This window comes from Fukomys damarensis, unplaced genomic scaffold (genome assembly GCF_012274545.1).
Source record: "Fukomys damarensis isolate Sample0158 unplaced genomic scaffold, DMR_v1.0_HiC HiC_scaffold_39, whole genome shotgun sequence".
NCBI lineage: Eukaryota > Metazoa > Chordata > Mammalia > Rodentia > Bathyergidae > Fukomys > Fukomys damarensis.
The window spans coordinates 62531929-62556160 of NW_022900951.1; the positions used below are offsets into that span (position 1 = coordinate 62531929).

At 39.4% G+C, this 24232-nt stretch overlaps 1 pseudogene; it reads left to right on the top strand.

Annotated features, from left to right (window-relative positions):
• LOC104874340 overlaps nt 1-22995 on the top strand; it is a 50273-nt pseudogene extending 27278 nt beyond the window's left edge.
• The last annotated feature ends 1237 nt before the right edge of the window (nt 22996-24232 follow it).

Below are 24232 nucleotides of genomic sequence, written 5' to 3' on the forward strand. Positions count from 1 at the left end.
AAAGAAATGGAATCCATAAAACAGATTCAAACAGATATCCAGAAGATCAAAAAGTCTATTGAAAGTGTATGCAACAGAATAAAAGATTGCGAAGATAGAATTTCAGATATGGAAGATAGGCTCGCAGTCAGTGACCATGAAAAAAGAGGTCTCTCAAAAACAGTAAAGGATCACGAGGAAATCAATCCAACAAGTTCTAGACGATGCAAAGAAAAATAACATAAGACTGATAGGAATTCATGAAAAAACAGGAGAAAACACAAATGATATAAAAAAGCTCTTCACAGAATTAATGACAGAAAACTTCCCAAACAGAAGGGAAGAATTAGACATACAGATAAGTGAGGCATATAGAACCCCAACTAGCCACGATCAAAAAAAATCTACACCTAGACATATAATAATCAAGATTCCAGAAATCCAACAGAAAAACAAAATACTACAAGCAGTAAGAGAAAAGAAACAAATCACATGCAAAGGGAAGCCCATTAGAATCACAGCAGACTTTTCAACACAAACCCTTAGGTCAAGGAGAGCCTGGAGTGAGGTATTCCAAGTCCTAAAAGAAAAGAATCTCCAACCTAGACTTTTGTATCCTGCAAAACTCTCTTTCAAAATAGATGGGGAAATAAGATACTTCCATGACAAAGAGCACCTGAGAAATTTCATGAACACCAAATCAGCACTGCAAGGAATTCTAAACAATATCCTAGAAGAGGAAAATGAAGTTCACAATAACATGAAGCCCAACAGACCAAATCAAATAGCCAAGGCAAGAAATAAAAGGAGACGGGAGAAAAAGTAAAAAGAGTCAACAAAATGACAATAACATGACAAGAATAAGTCAGAATATGTCAGTTATAACCAACAATGTTAATGGCCCCAATTCACCAATCAAGAGAAATAGACTGGCAGAATGGATTAAGAAGCAAAATCCAGCAATATGCTGTATACAAGAAACAAACCTAGTGCAAAAGGAAGCCAATAGACTGAAAGTGAAAGGATAGAAAACAATTTTCCATGCGACAGGAGCCCAGAAAAAAGCAGGGGTAGCAATCTTATCCTCAGATAAAGTAAATTTCAAACCAAAACTCATTAAGAGAGACAAAGAAGGACACTACATCCTTGTAAAGGGAACAATTCAAGAGGAAGGGATGACAATCACAAATATATAGGCACCAAATGTTAATGCCCCCAATTATATAAAACAAATATTAAGTAATATGAAAAACCAAATAAGCACTAATACAACTGTAGTGGGGGATTTAAATACCCCACTGTAACAAACTGACAGATCATCTAGGCAGAAAATCAACAATGAAATAATAGAACTGAACCAAACTTTGGAACACATGGACTTAATAGATGTTTATAGAGTATTCCACCCCCCAAAACTCAGAATATGCATTCTTTTCAGCTGCACATGGATCATTCTCCAAGATAGACCACATATTGGCTCACAGAACAGGTCTAAACAAATGCAAAAAAATTGAAGTTATCCCCTGTATATTACCAGATCATAGTGCAATCAAATTGGAGATCAATAGCACAAGAAACTATAGAAACTTCACAAGCATATGGAAACTGAACAACACTCTCCTAAACAATCAATGGATTACAGAGGAAATTAAAGAAGAAATTAGACAGTTTTTACAAATAAATGAGAATGCCAATACAACATACAGGAATCTTTGGGACACAATGAAAGCAGTTCTACGTGGAAAATTCATAACATTGAATGCCCACACTAGGAAAACAGAGCGGGCTCAAATAAACAACTTAACGATGAAACTTAGACTCCTAGAAAAACAAGAGCAAGAAAAACCCAAAGCTCGAACAAGAGAGGAAATTATAAAGATCCAAGCAGAAATCAATGCAATTGAAATTAAGAAAACGATACAAAAAATAAATGAAACAAAGAGCTGGTTTTTTGAAAGAATAAATAAAATTGACAAACCCTTAGCTAATCTTATCAAAAAAAGGAAAGAAAAGGCTCAGATCCATGCAATTAGGAATGAAAAAGGCGAAGTCACAACAGATCCGAAAGAAATCCAGAGGATCATGAACACCTACTTTGAGAACCTGTACTCTAATAAAATGGAAAACACAGAAGAAATGGACAGATTTCTAGATACTTATGAATTACCAAAGTTGAACGAAGAAGATAAAAACATTTTAAACACCCCAATCACAATCAGTGAAATTGAAAATGTAATTAAAAACTTACCAACAAAGAAAAGCCCAGGCCCTGATGGATTCACTGCTGAATTTTACAAGACATTTAGAGAAGAACTACTACCATTACTCTTCAAACTTTTCAATGAAATTGAAAGAGAAGCTATACTTCCAAATTCATTCCTGGAAGCAAGTATCACTCTGATTCCCAAACCAGAGAAAGATACAACCAAAAAGGAGAACTACAGACCAATCTCCTTAATGAATATAGATGCAAAAATCCTTAATAAGATACTAGCAAACAGAATACAGAGGATTATTAAGAAGATCATCCATCATGACCAAGTCGGATTTATTCCAGAGATGCAAGGGTGGTTCAACATACGAAAGTCAGTGAATGTAATACATTATATTAACAAAGTCAAGGACAAAAACCATATGATCCTCTCAATAGATGCAGAAAAAGCATTTGATAAAATTCAACACCCATTCATGATAAAAACCCTGCAAAAAATTGGAATAGATGGTCTATACCTCAATTTAATAAAGGCTATTTATGAAAAACCATCAGCCAACATCATATTGAATGGCCAAAAACTGAAAACCTTCATGTTAAAATCAGGAACAAGACAAGGATGCCCACTATCGCCACTTCTCTTCAATATAGTTCTGGAAACATTAGCCACAGCAATTAGACAAGAGAAAGAAATTAAAGCAATAAAGATAGGAAAGGAAGAAGTTAAACTATCATTATTTGCTGATGATATGATACTCTACATTGAAGATCCAAAAAACTCTACCAAAAAACTTCTAGACTTAATTGACAGATTCAGTAGAGTATCTGGATACAAGGTGAATACTCAAAAATCAATAGCCTTCTTATACACAAATAACAGACTCATGGAGAGAGAAATAAGGGAAAAAATTCCTTTTTCAATAGCATCCAAAAAAATGAAGTATCTAGGAATCAATCTAACAAAAGAAACAAAAGATCTCTACACTGAAAACTACAGCACTCTGAAAAAAGAAATTGAAGAGGATATAAAAAAATGGAAAGATATCCCCTGCTCCTGGGTAGGAAGAATCAACATAGTGAAAATGGCCATACTGCCAAAACTGCTATATACATTCAATGCACTGCCAATTGAAATTCCAACACTATATTTCACAGAACTAGAAAAAAGAATCCAAAAATTCATTTGGAACCATAAGAGACCTAGAATAGCAAAAACCATTTTAGGCAACAGACACATGGCACCAGGTATAATAATTCCCAATTTAAAACTATACTACAAAGCCACTGTTATGAAAACAGCATGGTACTGGCAAAGAAATGGGCCTGAGGATCAGTGGAACAGACAGGAAGACACAAAAACAACTCCAGATGTACTCAGCTAACTATCTTTGACAAAGGAGCGACTATCCTCAGTGGAGGAAAGATAGCCTTTTAATAAATGGTGTTGGATGGAAAAACTGGATGTCAACCTGCCACAGATTAAAATTAGACCCTTATCTTTCGCCATGCACTAAATTAAAATCCAAATGGATTAAAGATCTAAATATCAAAACAGAAACATCAAACTTGCTGGAAGGTAAGCTAGGCAGAACTCTGGAAGACATTGGTATAGGAAAAGACTTTATGAACAAATCCTCAGTAGCACAGGAACTAGCAGATAGAATCAACAACTGGGATCTCATCTTACTAAAATGCTTCTGCACTTCAAAAGAAACCATCTGCAGAACTAAGAAACAATCTACAATATGGGAAAAAATTTTTACCTGCTGTTCCTCAGACAAAGGACTATTATCAAGGATATATAAAGAACTCAAAACAATCAGTCCCCCCAAATATAAAGACCCGATTCAAAAATAGGCATCCGAAATGAACAGACATTTCTCAGACAAAAAAGTAAAAGCAGCAAGTGAATATATGATAAAATGTTTCCACATCACTGGTCATTCGAGAGATGCAGATGAAAACAACACTGAGATTTCGCCTCAGCCCACAAAGAATGGCTGCTATCAAGAAATCACACAATAACAAATATTGGCGGGGTTGTGGTCAGAAAGGAACCCTTCTCCATTGCTGGTGGGAGTGCAGACTGGTTCAACCACTGTGCAAATCAATATGGAGATACCTCAAAGAGCTTGAACTGGAGGTTTCATTTGACCCAGCCATCCCTCTGCTGAGTATCTTTCCAAGAGAACTAAAAGAATCATATCACAGAGAAGTATGCGCACCCATGTTTATAGCGGCACAGTTTGTAATAGCTAAATCTTGAAAACAGCCCATTTGCCCATCCGTTGGCAACTGGATAAAGAAGATGCGGTTTTTCTATAAAATGGAATATTACTCAGTCATAAAGAACGAGAAAATAGATTCATTCATAGGAAAATGGATACATATTGAAGATATACTCCTAAGTGAAATAAATAAGTCACACATGTGTAAATACCGAAGAGTTTCTCTGGTGTGAATAATCTGCAATAAAATATAAGATCCTAATAAGATTATTGTTATTTAGAAATGAGAAGAAAGGAGGTAAAGGTGTAGGGAAGGTGGGATGGGTAGGTGAGGGGTAGTAAGCGAAAAGAAAAAAAATGTGAGATAATGAAAAGATGAAAATAAAGTGTTTGCAGATGGGGGGAGGGAGTGAAGGGAAGGCAGGGGTAAGGGGAAAAATGAGAATCAAGACTTGTCATGTAGAGGTACAAGACCCCAACAATGAATGTAACTGTACTGTATCCCTAAAATGTACCAATAAACTCAATTAAAGCTGAAAAAAAAGAAAAGACTCAGCAGCAACTCCAAATACTGCCACATTACCTTTGACAAAGGGGCCATACGCTTTTACTCGAAGAAAGATAGCCTTTTTAATAAATGATGCTGGGTTGTAGCACACACCTCTTGAAAGAATTAAAAGCATCATACCATGGTGATATATGTACAACCATGTTTGTAGTAGCACAGTTTGTAATAGCTAAATCTTGGAAACAGCCCCAATGCACATTAACTGTGGAATGGATAAAGAAGGAGGGGAAGAAAGGTTAAAGAGGGGTGTGGGCAATGGCAAAAGGAATTAAGATACATTATGTACAGGTACAAATTCTCTAAAATGAATATGACCATGGGAATTGTACCAGTGAACTCAGTAAACAACATAAATAAGGTTAATCCATTCTGACCCCTATGAACATATTTTTCTCCCCCCCCCAACATGGGTGATTTAACTCACAACTTTGCACTTGCAACGAAGGTGTGGTGCCACACTAACAAAAGATTTTCCCTCTCTTTAACACTGGTGCCTTCTGCTTGGTTAAAAATGTTACTCCTTTTGCCACATCAGTGCTTTGATGGCATCTTCATTCTTCAAAATAGTTGAGAATATCAAACTTGCCATCTTGTATTGAGGTTGGATTAGTCACACGAGTACAATGCTAATGCTTTTCTAAAATTTCTTCAATTCAATGGTTACATTCTTCAAAACAGTTTTCTTACTATTCTTGCTGTGCACTTTCTTTTAACTTTAGTTGTTCCTCTTTATATTTTTTAACTCAATTACTGCTCAGCACATTCTTGTTATCTTCATTAGCACCCTGCATTTCCTCTTTACCACCATGCTGGATTGAATAATACAGTACAGTATTGTATGTGCTAAAAAGCACACAAAAAAGCTTCACAGAAAGTGTTCACAGGTGACTGAGATCTTGTCTTGAAGAAGTCAAGACCATATGTCAGTGCAGGGAGGAAGGCAGAGTTTGTCTTCATGTGAGGAAGATGACTATAATCATGTTCATCACCTGATATGGAATGGAAAAGAAACTTTGACAAACCAAAGTATTACTGAGTGTAGTTTTTCTTATAGAGGTCTTTAATTTCCTTGTTTTGGTTAATTCCTAGGTATGTAATTATTTGGAAGTGAATCTGAGTGGTATCGGTTTCCTAATTTCTTTCCTACTGAATTCATTCCTGGTATACAAAAATGTTATGGATTTTTGTGTTTTGATTTTATATCCTGGTACATTGCTGAAACTGTTTATTAATTCTAGATTTAGTGAAATTATTCAGATCTTCTATGGAGAGTATCATGTCATCAAAAAATGATAATTTGTCTTCTTCCTTTCCTATATGTATCCCTTTTATTTCATTCCTTTGCTTTATTGCTGTGGCTAGTGTCTTGAAAATTATATTGAACAGGAGTGGTGATAGTAGATATTCTTGTCTTGTGCCTGTTTTAGAAGGAAAGTTTTGAGTTTTTTCATTTAATATTAATTAATGGCTATTATTATATTCAGGTAAAGTCCTTGAAGCTTTTTATCACAGGGGGTTTTGGAATTTGGGAGGGTTGGATTTAGTAAAAGCTTTTCTTGAATCTACTGATATGTGATTTTTATCCTTAACCTGTGATAAGTTGCATTTATTAATTTGTTCATGATGAACAATCTTTACAACTCTTGAATGAACCCTACTAATTCTGTCTTGATGTATGATTCTTTTGATGATATGTCACATTTCACTTGCCAATATCTTTTTGAGGATTTTTAATTTGTATTAATTCAGGAAGTTGACTTGAAGTTTTCTTTGTAAATTGTGTCTTTTTATAGTTTGAGGATTAGTATGATGATGGTTACCAGAAAAGAGGTTTGGAAAAGCTCCTTCTGTTTCAATTTCATTGAAGATCTTGAGGAAAATTGGTCATATAATATCTTTAAAGTTTTTGTAGAATTCAGTAGTGAATCCATCAGGTCCAGGGATTTCTCTTTACTTGGTTTTTCGTTTTTTTGTTTTTCACAACTTGCTACTAGATTTTTCAATATTTTTGTTTCCTTGATTTAGTTTTGATAATATTTGTGAGTCTAACAATCTGTCCATTTCAAGTTTTTCCAATTTGTTGGAAAGTAATTTTTATTATAGTAGTTGCTAACTATGTTTTATATTTTAATGGTGTCTTTTGTGCTTTCAATTTTTTTTTCACTGCTTTGACATAAGTCTTTTTCTCTCTTTTGGTAGTTTGGCTTAGGGTTTATCTGTTTTATTACTTTAAAGAACAACCAAGTAAACAGCAATCCCTGGACCTAATGGGTGCACTGCTGTATAGTCTGGAATGTTGGTTTTGTATTCATAGATTACTTGAATTGTTCTTTTTCATTGAATTTCCTTATTTTTCCACATAGTTTGAAGGAAAGTTTTGACGTATATGTTAATCTTGTTTGGAAGTTGTTTGCTTTGGAGCTTCAAATACTACACCCTGAATTTTTGTGACTTTTAAAGTGTGTTAAGCAGTCTGCTGCACTTCTAATAGGTTTACATTTGTATGTGATATTTTGCTTTTTTCTGACCACTTTTAATTTCTTTTGACAGCTCGCATTTTCATGATAAAGAATCTTGAGGAGCTCTCTTTTTTGTTGTAGTCATTTGATGTTGAACTCTACATATTTGTGAAGATTTCTATTATGATTTTATGATTTCTGTAAACAACTTTATTATCCCATGTGTTGTATCTTTAATTTCTGTTTAACTGCAATTAGCCTTAGGTTGTTCTTCTTAAGGTCCTCTAGTAACTGTTGAACAAATTTTTCTTGTTCTCTTATTGTTTCAGGCTTCTCTGAGTAATTTGTCATAATTTTTCATTGTGTTCTGGGTTTCAGAAATTGTCTTCACATTCTGCAATTTATGAATTCTATACATTTTTATATCTAGCATTTGCGATACATTTTCATGGATTCTTTATCTTTGGTAAATTTGTCATTCATATTTCTAACAGCTTTGGTCAGCTTTTCCAATTTTTCATTTTTCTCATTCTGTATAATAATTCCCGTAGGCCTGCATTGCAAGCGCAAGGACCCAAGTTCAATCCCTGGTACAAAAAAAAAAAAATTCCCATAAATGTTTTTGTCATGCCTTCCCTGAACTAATGAAAAAAAATTTCTTTTTGTACCAGGGATCAAACTCGGGACCTTGCACTTGTGAAGCAGGAGGCAGAACAACTGAGCTAAATCCCCGACTCTCTAACCAAGTTTTTAAAACTCTTTTTTTATTTAATTCATGCAGATTTGCTGCCTTGTATTTTTTTTTTACTCTCCATTAGTGCCATCTAAATCTTTTTTTCCCCCATTTTAAACTTATTTTTGGTGCTTAAATTTTAGGTCAAGTAGGATGAGCAGTGCTGGTAATTGATAGAGTTCTTTTTAGTAAGACAACCTTCCTGTGCCATTTTCAGCTTTATTTGTCCAGAAATACTGCTGTGTTTACACCTTCAGCTATTTGATTTTCAGTCTTCCTATGTTTTAAGGAAAGAAGTAGTTATGATTATAACAGAATCAACAGAACCACCAATTGTACAATGCATACATGTGAAAATATTACATTTTCATTTTCACCCTTTATACTCTTTGCAGCCTATATTCAATTGTAGTTAGCAATTAGTCTACAATGTGGAAAAAGTGGAGCAGAGAGATTGAGGATAGATGAAAAATACTGTAAGTATGGAGGTGTATGTAGATAAGGGACATAGTAATGGAGGAAAATAGATATTGGGTCAGATATTGTTGTAGATATTTTATACAGATTGAAGATAATGAAGATGAGATATAAGAAGAGATCTGTGTATTTTGGGATTGAGAAATATTAAAGGGTCCTTGGAACTTGATGTATGTGTTCATTTGTAAAGTGGAAAAGAGGCAAGGGAAGACAGGGAATTAGAGAAGATAAGATAGACAAGACAGGATAGATATGATTAGGGGGCCTGGCATTTGGCTAGTGGTTCCACCTCCTGCCTTGTAAACTGCAAGGTCTGGGGTTCTAGTTTGATCCCCAGTACAAAAAAAAAAGAAAGAATAAAAAAGAACAGAATAAAGATGAAAGAAAGTTAATACAAGAAAAGACAGTGGTTACAAAAAGAATAGGATATACCAACTAAATACTTGAGAAGTGCAATTTAAAAAATAGGAGAAACAATTTAAAGAATAAAATAATATTGTTATGGAAGCATGTGTTGAAGAAACTAGGTAGGGAAATGAGAAAATGGAAATAAATACCAAATTAATGAAAACAAAGCAAGACAAAACAAAATACACAAAAAAATCTAGTGGAAACAGTTCACATCCTCCAACAAGAGAATGTACACATGACATGCACCAGACCATACTGCTAAAAAGCCTCAGAATTTACACATTACTATTCTTGCCTTGGTTGTTGTCTAATTGCCAGTAACTACACACACCAAAATTGTCTCTTTCCCTTCCACTCAAAACCCAGGCAAACCCATTCTCAGGAATTGTCTTTGTCAGCTCCCAGGCAGAATGGAAATCTGTCTCTGGTCTTGGTTTAGCAGCTCTCCTTTGAACCAGATATGATGGCAGAATCTATAGGCAGATTCACTCATAAGAGACGAACCCTGGATTCAGGGATGTACTTGTGCTCTGGCTGGGTTCCTCAAGATTCTGTAAATGTGTTCATGTGCTGGTGGGAGTGTCTGCAAGAGACAATGGGCCACTGGCATTTAATATGTAGTGCATTGCAATCCAACTGTAATTTCTGGAAGTAATCTTATTTGGATTGAATCTAATTGCAGACTTTAATAAAGATCTCTTTATACCTGGCTATTCATGTCATTCTCCAAGTTTGGAAAGTTTTCTATTATTTTTATAGTTAAACTGTCTGTTCCTTTACTTTTCTCTAATCCCTCTTGAATGTCAATGACATATGCATTTTCCTTTTTGATGTTCTTTCTATAATGTCTACAAAATTTAATTCTTTTTCCTTCTCATTTTTTCCCTCTAACTGACTGATATTTGAAACATGTTTGAAATATCGACCATTCAAGCTTACAAATTTATCTGCTGGACCAGTTCTTCTATTGATGCTATTGTTTTTTAAAACTTCATATATTGTATTTTCAAGGCCCCAGGGTTTCAGATGTTTATATTTTGACTTTTGTTCAATTTCTTTTTTTAAGAGTATGAAAATTTATTAGGGGAATAGGAATGTGGAATATGAATGTCTTCTGAGAGACAGGAGGGTCTTCAATGGGTTGCCCCAATTTCTCTTTCTTATCTTGTATTCTTTCCTTATTTTGTTGAACTTTGTCTCTATGCTTTCCTGAAGTTCAGTGAATGTCCTTAACAAACTATTTGAATTCTTTATCAGGCATTTTATACATTTTTTAGGGCCAATCATTGGCATTTAATTTTATCCATTTTTTGACATCATTTTTCCATTAATTTTCTTGATACACACAGATGTGTGTTACTATCTACTCATTGAAGGAGAAGGTACTCCTTCTAGTCTTCTCATTCTGACTATCTGGGATCAACTTTCAATAGTAAGCCTATCCAGAAACCCTGGACAGATCATCCATTGTGGTCCACCAAGCCTACCTATGACACCAATAGTTCTTACAACACTAGGAATTTCCCTAAACTCTCAACTGTCACTGTTGTCAAAATACTGGGTTGGAATTTCATGGCTACTAATGTTGATATAGTATTAGACTGGAATCCAAGTGTTCAGCTGCTGAGGCCTGCCTATTAATGGGGGTTATTCAAGAGCCAAAGGTAGCTATATTTGTATGATTGGAATGCAAGATAAAATTCAAGTCTATCTTGACAGAGTTATAGGAGCTTGTATGGTGGCATGTAGATCTAGAGACTATGAATACTATTCTGGGTTCAGGGGTCTGCCTGGTATTTTTATTGTGGTGGGGCCAGTATTGAATTTCAAGGCAGTCTTACATTTACTTCCCTTTTAGTCCCCCAAGCACATAATATATTTGCTATGTTGCCTAGGGTTAAGGAAGGGATGCCACAATTAATGTAAAACTTTTTAAACCTTCATCTATTCGCCCTTTCTTATTGTCATGATTTAACCATCTACTGTGGTCTTCTGTCTAGTTTTTGCTATTATGAAGACTTTTGATTTTGTAACTGTGTGTGCATAGTGGCTGAAAATGATATTCTAGTAGAGGACTACCTTTCTTTCCCTCTTGGTAGTCTTTGCCACTTTCTCTGGAAACAATCTCTTCCTTTTCTTTAATGACATTAAAATTATTCTAACTTTATTCTTTCATAATTAGTTAACTTTAATTATCTACTCTTTAAATACTGGATTTTCTCAGTTCTTTATTTTGTGTATTTTCTTCTTTAGTGGATTAAATCTCCATTTAGTCTTATGACTTTACCAGCTTTTTTTAAATTTATTGGTACATTCTAGGTAGACAATATAGTTACATTCATTACTGGGATTTTGTACCTTTACATGACAGGTATGGGTTCTCATTTTTCCCTTTGTACCCACCCTCCCTTTACCTGCTCTTCTGCTCCCCATCTATAAAGACTTTAATTCCATTTTTACATTTTCTCATATTTTTCCCTTTCCCTTATTACCCTTCTCCTACCCTTCTCACTGTCCCTACATCTTTAGTCCTTTTCTTCCTGTTTCACATTGCTAATTAACCCATGAGGATCTTGAGTACTATTGTAGTTATTCACACCAGAGAAACTATTCCGTATTTACACATGTGTGACATATTTATTTCACTAAGAAGTATATACTTAAAGTGTACCCATTCACCTATGAATGAATCTACTTTCTCATTCTTTATGGCTGAGTAGTATTCCATTTTATAGAAAAACCACATTTTCTTTATCCAGTTTCCAACTGATGGGCAGGTGGGCTGTTTCTGAGGTTTAGCTATTACAAACTGTGCTGCTATTAGCATGGGTACACATATATCACTGTGGTATGATTCTTTTAATTCTTTTGGAAAGATACCCAACAGGGATGGCTGGATCAAATGGAACCTCTAACCCTAGACCTTGGAAGTATCTCCATATTGACTTCAATAGTGGTTGCACCAGTCTGTACTCCCACCAACAATGGAGAAGGGTTCCTTTCTCCCCACAACCCCACCAACATTTGTTATTGTGTGATTTCTTGATAGCAGCCATTCTTTGTAGGGTGAGGTGAAATCTCAGTGTTGTTTTCATCTGCATCTCTCGAATGACCAGTGATGTGGAACATTTTTTCATATATTTACTTGCTGCTTTTACTTCTTTGTCTGAGAAATGTCTGTTCATTTCGGATACCCATATTTGAATCGGGTCTTTATATTTGGAAGGGCTGATTGTTTTGAGTTCTTTATATATTCTAGATAACAGTCCTTTGTCTGAGGAACAGCTGGCAAAAATTTTTTCCTATATTGTAGGTTGTCTCTTACTTCTGTTGATTGTTTATTTTGCAATGCAGAAGCTTTTTAATAAGATGATCCCACTTGTTGATTCTCTCTGCTCATTCCCGTGATACTGAGGATTTGTTCATAAAGTCTTTTCCTATACCAATATCTTCCAAAGTTCTGCCTAACTTATCTTCCAGCAAGTTTAGTGTTTCTGTTTTTATATTTAGATCTTTAATCCATTTGGATTTTAATTTAGTGCATGGTGAGAGATAAGTGTCTAGGTTTAATCTTTTCCAGGTTGAGATCCAGTTTTTCCAACACCATTTATTAAAGAGGCTATCTTTCCTCCAGTGGGGATGGTCAGCTCTTTTGTCAAAGATGAGCTAGCTGAGTGCATCTGGAGTTGTTTTTGTGTCTTCCCATCTGTTCTACTGATCTTCAGGTCTGTTTCTTTGCCAGTACCATGCTGTTTTTATAACAGTGGCTGTGTAGTATAGTTTCAAATTGGGAATTGTTTTACCTGCTGCCATGTGTCTGTTGCCTAGGATGGCTTTTGCTATTCTAGGTCTCTTATGGTTCCAAATGAATTTTTGGATTCTTTTTTTTTTTGTAGCTCTGTGAAGTACAATGTTGGAATTTCAATTGGCATTGCATTGAATCTGTATAGCAGTTTTGGTAGTATGGCCATTTTCACTATGTTGATTATTCCTACCCAGGATTAGGGGATATCTTTCCATTTTCTTATATCCTCTTCAATCTCTTTTTTTCAGAGTGCTATAGTTTTCAGTGTAGAGATCTTCTGTTTCTTTTGTTAGGTTGATTCCGAGATACTTCATTTTTTTGGATGCTATTGTGAAAGGAATTGTTTCCCTAATTTCTCTCTCAGTGAGTCTATTGTTTGTGTACAAGAAGGCTATTGATTTTTGTTTGTTGACCTTGTATCCAGATACTCTACTGAACTTGTCAATTACATCTAGAAGTCTTTTGATAGAGTTTTTTGTGTCTTCAGTGTAGAGCATCATATCATCAGCAAATAATGACAGTTTAACTACTTCCTTTCCTATCTTTATTGCTTTAATTTCCTTCTGTTGTCTAATTGCTGTGGCTAATGATTCTAGAACTATATTGAAGAGGAGTGGTGATAGTGGGCATCCTTGTTTTGTTCTTGATTTTAACCTGAAGGTTTTAATTTTTTAGCAATTTAATATGATGCTGGCTGTTGGTTTTTCATAGATAGTCTTTATTAAGTTGAGATATAAAGCATCTATTCCAATTTTTTGCAGGTTTTTTATCATGAATGGGTGTTTAATTTTGTCAAATGCTTTTTCTGCATCTATCAAGAGGATCATGTGATTTTTTTTTTCTTGACTTTGTTAGTATAGTGTATTACATTTATTGATTTACATGTGTTGAACCATCCTTGCATCCCTGGAATAAATCCAACTTGGTCAGAATGTATGATCTTCTTGATGACCCCCTGTATTCTGTTTGCTAATATCTTGTTAAAGATATTTGCATCTATGTTCATTAAGGAGATTGGCCTTTAGTTCTCTTTTTTAGTTGCATCTTTCCCTGGTTTGGGAATCAAAATGATACTTGCCTCCAGGAATGAATTTGGAAGTATTGCTTCCCTTTCAATTTCTTTGAAAAGTTTAAACAGTAGTGGCAATAGTTCTTCTCTAAATGTCTTGTAAAATTCAGCAGTGAATCCATCAGGACCTGGGCTTTCCTTTCTTGGTAAATTTTTAGTTACATTTTCAATTTCACTGATGGTAATTGGAGTGTTTAAGATGCTTTTATCTTCTTCATTCAACTTTGGTAATTCATAAGTATCTAGAAATCTGTCCATTTCTTCTGTGTTTTCCATTTTATTAGAGTACAAGTTCTCAAAGTAGGCATTAATGATCCTCTGGATTTCTGTTGGATCTGTTATGACTTTACCTTTATCATTTCTGATTGCAGGGATCTGAGCCTTGTCTTTCCTTTTTTTGATAAGGTTTGCTAAGGGTTTATAAATTTTATTTATTCTTTCAAAAAACCAACTCTTCAATTCATTGTTTTTTTGTATTGTTTCCTTCGTTTCTTTTGCAATGATTTCTGCTTTAATCTTTATAATTTGTTCTCTTCAAACTTTGGGTTTTTCTTGCTCTTGTTTTCCTAGGAGTCTAAGATTCATTGTTAGGTTGTTTATTTGAACTTGTTCTATTTTCCTGGTTTGGGCATTCAGTGCTATGAATTTTTTACTGTTTCATTGTGTCCCATAGATTCCTGTGTGTTGTATTGCCATTTTCATTTATTTGTAAATACTGGATGATTTCTTCTTGAATTTCCTCTGTGATCCATTGATTGTTTAGGAGAGTGTTGTTCAATTTCCATGTGTTTGTGAAGTACATACAGTTTCTTATGCTATTGATCTCCAGTTTTATTGCATTGCGGTCTGCTAATATACAGGGAATAACTTTGATTCTTTTGCATTTATTCAAATCTGTTCTGTGAGCTAGTATGTGATCTATCTTGGAGAATGACCCATGTGCAGCTGAAAAGAATGTATATTCTGATTTTGTGAGGTGGAACACTCTATAGACATCTAATCAGTCCATTCGTTCAAAAGCTTGATTTAGTTCTAGTATTTCATTGTTGATATTTTGCCTAGGTGATCTGTCTATTTGTGATAGTGTGGTATTTAGATCCCCTGGTATTAGTGCTTGTTCGGTTTTTCAGGTTTCTTAGTATTTGTTTTGTATAGTTGGGGGGGTTAATATTTGGTGCCTATATGTTGATGACTGTCATCTCTTCCTCTTGAATTGTTCCCTTCACAAGAATGTAGTGGCCTTCTTTGACACTCTTGATCAGTTTTGGTTTGGAATTTACTTTGTCTGCAAATAAGATTGCCAGCCCTTCTTTTTTCTGGGCTCCTATCAAATGGTGAATTATTTTCCACCCTTTCACTTTCAGTCTATGGGCTCCTTTTTGCATTAGGTGTGTTTCTTGTATACAACATATTGGATTTTGCTTCTTAATAGCAAAATCTGGATTCTGCCAGTCTATTTCTCTTGATTGGTGATTTGAGGTCATTGACATTGATGGTTATAACTGATATTTACTGACTTCTTATCATCATGTTATTGTCTTTTTGTTCACTCTTGGTAATTTTTTGCCCTCTCCTTTTAGTTTCTTGCCTTGACTATTTGGTTTGCTCTTCTGGGTCTCATGGTGTTGTGATCTTCATTGTCTTTTTCTAGGATAGTGTTTAGAATTCATTGTAGTGCTGGTTTGGTATTCATGAAGTTTCTCAGGTGTTCTTTGTCATGGAAATATCTTATTTCCCCATCCATTTTGAGAGAGAGTTTTGCAGGATACATCAGTCTCAGTTGGAGGTTGTTTTCTTTTAGGACTTGAAATACCTCACTCCAGGCTCTCCTTGACCTGAGGGTTTATGTTGAAAAGTCTGCTGTGGGGCCAGGGATTTAGCTCAGAGGTTCGGTGGCCTGCCTCGCAAGCACAAGGACCCAAGTTCGATCCCCGGTACCAAAAAATAAAAAAAATAAAAATAAAAGTCTGCTGTGATTCTGATGGGCTTTCCTTTGCATGTGATTTGTTGTTTTTCTCTTACCACTCATAGTATTTTGTTCTTCTGTTGGGTTTGTTAAATCTTAATTATTATATGTCTAGGTGTAGATTTTTTTTTTTTGATCATGGCTAGTTGGAGTCCTATATGCCTCACTTATCTATATGTTAAATTCTTCCCTTCTGTTTGGGAAGTCTTCTGTCATTAATTCTGTGAACAGGTTTTTGAAGTCATTTGCATTTTCTCCTGCTACTTCATGGATTCCTACCAGTCTTATGGTATTCTTCTTTGCATAATCTAGGAGTTGTTGGATTCAATTCTCATGATCCCTTACTGTTTTTAAGAGACCTCTTTTTTCACAGTCACCAGCTGCTAGCCTATCTTCTATATCTGAGATTCTATCTTCGCAATATTTTATTCTGTTGTGTACACTTTCAATAGCGTTTTTAATCTGGATATCTGTTTGAATCTGTTTTATGGATTCCGTTTCTTTCCTATGTTGGGAATCCATTGTTTCCATTTCTTTCTTATGCTGGGCGTTCATGGCTTCTATTATGGTCCTGAGGTCATCTATTTTTTTGTCAGTTTCTGTTCTAGAGTCTCAAATCATGACTTTCATTTTGTTTACCATCTCTATGGCTATCTGGGAAATAATTTCTGTTTTGAATTTTTCTAGAGCCTGATTGGTCAGTTTTGTTACTTCCTGTGCTCTGAGTTCTGAGTGTCCTGTTGTTTCACTATCAGACTTTTCATCTTCCTTTGCCCTACTGCTTGCCATTGGTGAACTGGAAGACTGTCTTTGTGTCTTTGTTAAGTGTTTTCTCATTTTTATTTTTGCTGTTGGGTTGTCCTCGATTCAATCTCTGTGTTATTAAATCTTCCTGATATCATTGCATTTCAGCCCCCGGCTCTCGAACGACTCATAGACCTTCTCATTTTCACAATATCAGAGAGAACAACTCATCCAATCAACCGCCAACCCTTGTTACAATTGATACAATCAGCAACAAATCTGGATCAATCGCCTCTTGAAAATTGACCTCTTGTGGTAGTCATCAATCCATCACCCTTAAATCATGCAGATTAAATTAAAATCAAGCAGCACCCCAAAATGTTTGCAGTGGATAAACTCCTCAACACGGTATATTTACTATTTGGGATGGGGGACTAGGCCTAATAAGGACGGTAGGAGTAAACAAGTAAAAGAACTGAAGAAGGTTTCAAGTGAAGCCAGAGGACACAGAGCGACCACATAGTCTTTAGGAAACTCTAATATTCAAAAGTCATAGACAGAGTGCAAGTATAAGTACAAGAATATATGCCTTTAACAGCTCACTTTCCCTTGAAACTACCAACCTTTAAGTGAGGCTCAATGATGGAAAAAAAAGAATATTAATAAAAAAGAAAAAATGATAAAAGAAGAAATCTGAATTAGGGCAGGAGCAGGAACAGAAAAGGAGGTGAGGGCCAATACGGTGGAGCAAGAGACTGAGTTGGTGAAACATGGCAGAAAAAAGAATTTACAGAGTGGAATGAGGAAAAGAAAGAAGAAGACAAAAAATGACTTTGAAGGGCCTCTTTCAGACTATATTTCTGCTGTTGTAATACACATCATGTGTACAGCCATGTGCAGATCCAAATCCCCCTATCTCATCTAGTTGAAGGCAGAACCCCATGACGCAAACTGACCTCAGGCCACAAGGACCAATTTGAGCTCCCCAACCTCCTGCAGGGTTGGACTCCAGACAGTTTTATCACAGGTTTCCCCTGCCCCAACTTTACAGATGTTCGAATTTGGGAGCTCAGAAAAATCCCCCTTTATAACCAGCTATGTCTCTGTGGAGTAGGTCCATGGACTGGCACATTCAAGGGATCTGAGAGCGGGGGTGTGTGCTTTGGCTCAGTATTCCCCGCACGGAGATCTGGCAGAGCCCATGATAAAGGCTGTGGTTACTCGGATGGTGGGCTGGGTAGAGGTGGGTGCGGGGAGCTGCAATGTCCCCGCCGAGCATCTTTCTCTGAGTCTCACCTTGTTGGCTGGCCCTGCTGCAGATATGGTGGCACTCGCACCCTGTGTTGATTATTCTTACATTTGTACTTTCAGTCCCCTTTCTGCAGATCTTTTATTCAATTAATTCATATACAAAATTCAACATAATTTATGAAAGTCTAACTGAGATTGTCCAAACACGCCCCTTGGCCATCGCCTCAGCTGCACTTTCTAGAGTCTGTGCCCTCCAGCCATGGCCTCCTCAATGGCCCTCTTCGCCCCTCCTCTGCCTTGGTTTGGTGCCCCAAAGCATGCAGTCACAGCCTGCTCAGCCATGGAGGCAGTGAAGTGAGGGCAGTGCTCCATGTGGACCGGTGTGGGAGAGCTCTGGAGCAGCCCTTGTTGCAACTGGGCCTTTGTCTGCAGAGGGCAATGCAGCTAGGGCTGGCGGAGGATGGAGGCCTCACCAGATGGCACCGACCTGGTGCTGCTGGACAGCTAGGACGTGGCTCAGGCTGAGATTGCAGTCAACCTGCAGTGGATCTGCTCTGAGGCCTTCAGCCTAGAAAACATCCCAGTGGAACTCAGAGACCCTTTTCACATCAACCAGCATGAACAGGAGCACATCAAGCCACCCATTACCAAGCTGCTCCTTTCCACTGAGCTCTACTGCAGTGTCTGCACCCTCATCCTCAAAGGGGACCAGGTGGCCACCTTGCAAGGATACCAGTCAGTCATCCAGGCCCTGTCCCATAAAAGCATCTATGCGAGAGTGATGACACCCCAGTGACAGATGCTGACCTCGGCCAAGCCCTCATAAAAATGAGTGCCCACATGGAGATGGTGGACACCCTGATAATGGCCTACACCGTGGAGATGATGAGCATCAAGAATGTGGTGGCCAGTGTCAAGTGCTTCTCCACATTCAGCACCTCAAAAGAGCTTCCCTATGATCTTGAGGAAGCCATGGTATTCTGGATCAATAACATAAATCTTAAAATGAGGGAGATCACAGAAAAGGAAGTCAGTTAAAGCAGCAGTTACTATAAATCCTGGCTCATCAAAAGGTCTGCTATCAGCGAGAGCACTTTTCTGCTAGGCAGTCACCCTATTTCCTATTGACGGACTTGATGCGAGGCAGTAGCAATGTTGCTGCTCTCCTGGTGGTGGTGCACTATTACTGCCCTGAGAAGATGAAACTGAATGATATATGCCTGAAGGATGTGCCATCCATGGCCGACAGCCTGTACAACATCTGGCTTCTGAGAAAGTTTGCCAAGAGGCACCTGAACAGTGCTTTTACATCATGCTGTAAGCATCCTTACTGCTCAAACCGAATGTTATGGTTTTTTATTACTGAGCTCTTTTGGTGATTTAAGACTGTCAAATCTGATTTTGTTCAGCCCCAGGTTGTTCAGGAGCTGAAAGATGCTAAAATAGTGTTATAGCAGAAGAGCAGCCGGCCTCCTATGTCTATCTCCAGTGCCACCAAACACAGCTTCCTGGGCAGCCCGCTGCACTGAGCCCAGCCTACCTGCTGCAGCCTCACTACAAGCTGAGGGCATGCACAGCTATACCTACACCTATGCATGGAGGAAGCTGAGAGTCTTGGGAAAAGAACTTCAGCATTTAGCCCACCCCATCCTTTATTGCTGGTTAGGCAGAAACAGCAGAAAGCATCACAGGCTGAGGATACACCTGACCGGGGCATCAATCTAATTCTTTAATGTGTGTCAACAGTTAGCCATGAGGCACAGCTGTAGCATGACCAGGAAAAAAATAAATAAACAGGCCTGTGTCCCAAACAGGCCTGTGTCCCAGCCAATACCTTTTGCACTCCATCATGCCACAAGTTGTGAGGTAGACCCTGGCTCCAGCAACAGCATTGGCTTGGCCCGCAAAGACAGTCTAGCTTCAAACACTGTCTACCTCATGTCCCAAAACCAGCTGCACTCCAAGGCCGGGATTGCCAATGGGAAAAGCCTCCTGAGCAACATCAGTTCTGTGGATGAGGAGGAAGAGCTCATGGCCTCATTAGGATGGATATAACTGCTCACCATGGGGACGTGGAGGTCTCCAGTGCCTCACCTCATGCCCCAAGCCAGCTGGCCAATGCCAGCTTTCCCTAGAGGCAGCTGGACCTCACATAGAGTGAGTCTGACAGTTTCTTCCTGGAGGCCCTGATGATAGCTGTGTTGAGGCCAGTGAGCGAGAAGCAGATTATTACCACAGAAGACAAGTGTGGGGAAGGGCAGTTGAGGAGCTCCACGGCCTAGCAGTCCGGCGAGAGCCCCCAGCTGCTGGTATGGAAGGACACTACCTGCAGTCATGGTGGGTGGGACTTGAATAGGACTTTCACCCCCATCCCGTGTTCAGAGTTCTTGGCAAGCATTGACCCTGCTGAGGGGGTCTCTGCTCTGTGGAAGCCAGGGGGCTTCCAGCCAGTCACCCCAGGGCCAGCCTCCTAATGGCTTCTTCCTTCACATGGGCAGAGATGATGAGGACACAGAGGGCATCAGCTCCAAGAGTCCCAGCTCACAAGAGTCAGATCACTGGATGTTCCTGAGGCAGGATTCCGACTCTGAGGTGGTTGACATAGAGGACTCTGAGCAGGACTTTATTGGGGGGGATCTCACTGTGATCATCACCAAATATACTAGGGAGATGGTATCAGTCAGGTACAGGAGGATGCAAAGGTGCAGGAGCATAAGAACAAGGAGGGCACCAGTGGTTGCTCAAGCCCATGCCTGAGCACTGCCTCCCAGCTCAGCATTGTGTCCCTGGTGAGTGGGAGCATGAAAATGACCAGTTTCACAAAACAAAAGCTCCAGCAGATTAACAGCTAGGAGACCAAGTCCAGCAATATTAGCTTCAAGAAGATAATGCTAGACACTTCTGAGAGCTGCCAGGCACCCCTGAACATGGTGAGGTAGAAGAGGGAGCAGAGCCTGGGCAGACATGGCAAATAACCCACCAGCCTCCTGGCCTCTGAGCTGGTGCAGCTGCATATGCAGCTGGAGAAGTGAAGGGCCATCAAGGCCCAGAAGATGGAAGTGCTGTCTGAAGGGCATCACCTGAAGAAGGGTAAGGCTGCCTTCCTGCAGGTGGTGAAGAAGGGCAAGGTGGAAGGTGCCCTGCAGCCACTGTGACCGACGCACTTTGCAAAGGTGTACTCTCAGCACAATGAAGAGCACCTGAACTGTGGCAAACCTGAACTGAGAGCCTCAGTGAGTTTTAGGATGCCAATGGAGAGAGCCTGGCTCTCATCCAGTCTCACAGAACCCGAGACATGGCTAAGCTACATGATGTGGATAAGAACAAGGTGATCTCTGCTGCCTTTCTGGAGGAGGAGGTGGGTGAGGGGTTAGCTGTGACCAAGTATGAGTTGTCCATCGAGAAGCACAACCAGACCATCATCACACGGCAGCAGGCCATTTTGAAGATCTCAAAGCAGCAGGCGCAGCTGCTCATGAAGTCCCCTATTATCCTGACTCCAAGCTCTAAGAGCAGCTTCAAGGACCAAAAGGTGAAGGCTGCCATCCAATTTGTGGAGCCATTTTCACCACCCAGAATGGCTGGCTACCACAAACCACCCAGCTGGGCCAGGGCCGGAACTCCCAATCTGGGAGACCAGTAGAGCTCAAGGCAGCAGGGCTCCTCCAGGAGCAAAACCTCAATGTCCAGCATGGAGAGCCTCCTGCACTTGCAGCCCTTTCCACAGACCTGCGTGGCCACCCTCTTGAGAAGGGTCTCTTAGACAGTTACTAGCTCCATGTCAAAAGCAACCAGAGGACATGTGTTCTGCCTTCTCCCAAGGATCCCAACATCATTGCGGAACAGATGGGCCTCAGAAAAGTTGTAGGCACCAGCATGAGAGAAGCAGGGCTGAGCTCCTCCAGCAAAGAGCTCTTCCCCTTGAAAAAGATTGTCCTCATGGAGGAGCTGATGAGGAACAAAACCAGCCTCATAGAGGTGGACCAGGCCCACCTGAAACCCTGGAGAAGGACAGCAAGGTGGTGGGCTAGGACAACACTGTGAATCTCATCAGCAATGGTGACCAGAAGTCCAGGGTTGGCTTCTTCTTCAGGGATGAACAGAAAGCAGAAGATGAGCTTGCTAAGAAGAGGGCAGCCTTCCTGCTGAAGCAGCAGTGCAAGGCTGAAGAGGCACATATGTAGAAGCAGCAGCTTGAGGCGCAAGTGGGGCTCACGCCCAAAGTAAAGCTGAGGGAGATCAAATCCACAAGAAGGAGGAGAAGGTGTGGCAAGAGCTCATCAAGCAGGAGTACCTGAGGAGGAAGCAGCACCAGATCCTCAAAGAGCAAGGGCTCAGCAAACCTAAGTCAAAGCCCAAAAGGCCAAGGCCCAAACCTGTGCATCTTTAGGAATAATGCACTGAGTCAAGCACCAAGTGCTCCTCCACCCCTGACAACTTGAGCGGGCTACACTCTGCTTTCAGCCCGTCCTTGGCCTCTGCAGTGATGACAGAACCTGAGAGCATCCAGTCAGGGTGCACACCCTCTCAGTGGGTGTAATCCTTGGAAGCCCTGACCATCCTGAGCCACAATCCAAGTAGGAGTACTGACTGAGACTGGGAGACAGCATTGGCAGTGTCCTCCCTGGCCTTGGTGTCCTCCCTGGCCTGAGTACACTGGTCCCAAGATTTTTAAGGAGCTCAGCAGCAAGTCCAACAAGCCAATCATACACAAAGCCATGTCTCACTGCTGCCTGGCAGGGAATGTGAACGAGCCCCACAAGCACGCAGCCCTGGAGGAGCTGAAGAAGTATGATGCCAACTACAACATAATCCTGTTCTGTGATTCTGGCTGCTAGTTCTGGGCACTGTGCTGCTACTATTCCAACATTAAAGTGATCTACAAACTCACCAGCATGGGGCCGAAGAGTGTCACCAAGAAGATGATCAACAACCTCTATAAGTACAGCTCAGACTAGAAGCAGTTTACCCTGATCCCCGCCAAAACCATGTCTGTCAGTGTGGTTGCACTCACCATCCACAACCATCTGTGGCAGCTCAAGTGCCAAAGAAGATCCAGACTCCTAAGTGACCTTGGCATTGCTGAGTTCTAGAGGACATGCCAGTACTATCCATATTTATTTCCTCCATGTGGGTACTAAGTGTGAGGGGTCACAGACCTTTCCTGAGCCTCTGGCAACAAGTGAAGCCCATTGGTGGAATGGAAACTGTGTCTAGGCCACACTGCCACGGCCAATGCTGGGACCCGGGACTCCAATGAGGATGCCCTGAGCAGGGCCCCAGCTGCGAGTCTCCCTCCCTCAAAGTTCTCCAGGACCGCGATCCAATCTGCACTGTGCCCTGGTACTTTGCACATTGCCTGAGCCTCCCGTTGGCTCATGTGCTTGCCTGGGGCTGGAGGTAGCCCTTGGGTCGGACATTTGAAAGTCTTCATAAAAGGAGTTCATACATGAGAAACTGGAGCCATTCATAAGAAAATGGATGCAATTGATGTCATACTCTTAAGTAAAATAAATAAGACACACATGTGTAAATACCGAATAGTTACTCTGGTGTGAAAAACTACAATTTTAAAGAAGATCGAAACTGTATAACTGACAATGTGAAATGGGAAGAAAAGGGCTAAAGGTGAAGCGGAAGTGGAAAGGATAGGGGAAAGGAAATAAGAGAAAAGGAAAAATATAAGAAAAGGAAACAAAGGGAACAAAGTCTTTGTAAATAGGGGAGGGGGAAGTGGGTTAAGGGAGGGGAGGGGTATGGGGAAAAAATGAGAAGCAAGATCTGCCATGTAAAGGTACATGATCCCAATGATAAATATAAATGCACTGTATACTTTAAAAATACCAATAAACTCAATGAAAAAAATAAAAGGAGTTCGTACAGGAAATCTTTTTCATTTGCAAAATTGTATATTCATTGAATGTGTCTACTGCCAATGTTTATATCCAGTTCTAAGATATCTCAAAAATATCTTTGTTCCTTGCTGCTCAGAAAAAGGTTACTGAAAATAGCAGTGCACTAAAAGTACTGAAATGGACAGTCTGTCTTCTGCTAAAATAACGTGTAGAAACGTGGAAGTGATGCTTCTTCCCATGCTGCAAGGACTCTGAGCGGCACTAGCAACTGGTGCTGGCTGGCATGGCTGTCCTGCTGGTGCCTTGGGGCCCACGGCAGTCTGTTCACTTTGATAAAGACAGTTTTGGTGCAGGAGCTGTCCACTCTGCGCATGCTTCTCAGCTGTCAGCCTGTGATCCACCCCACTTCTAAAAGCAGCTGTGTGCTCAGGCCAGGGGGCCCAGTGAGGCTGGGGACTGGTCTGTTTGCCAATTT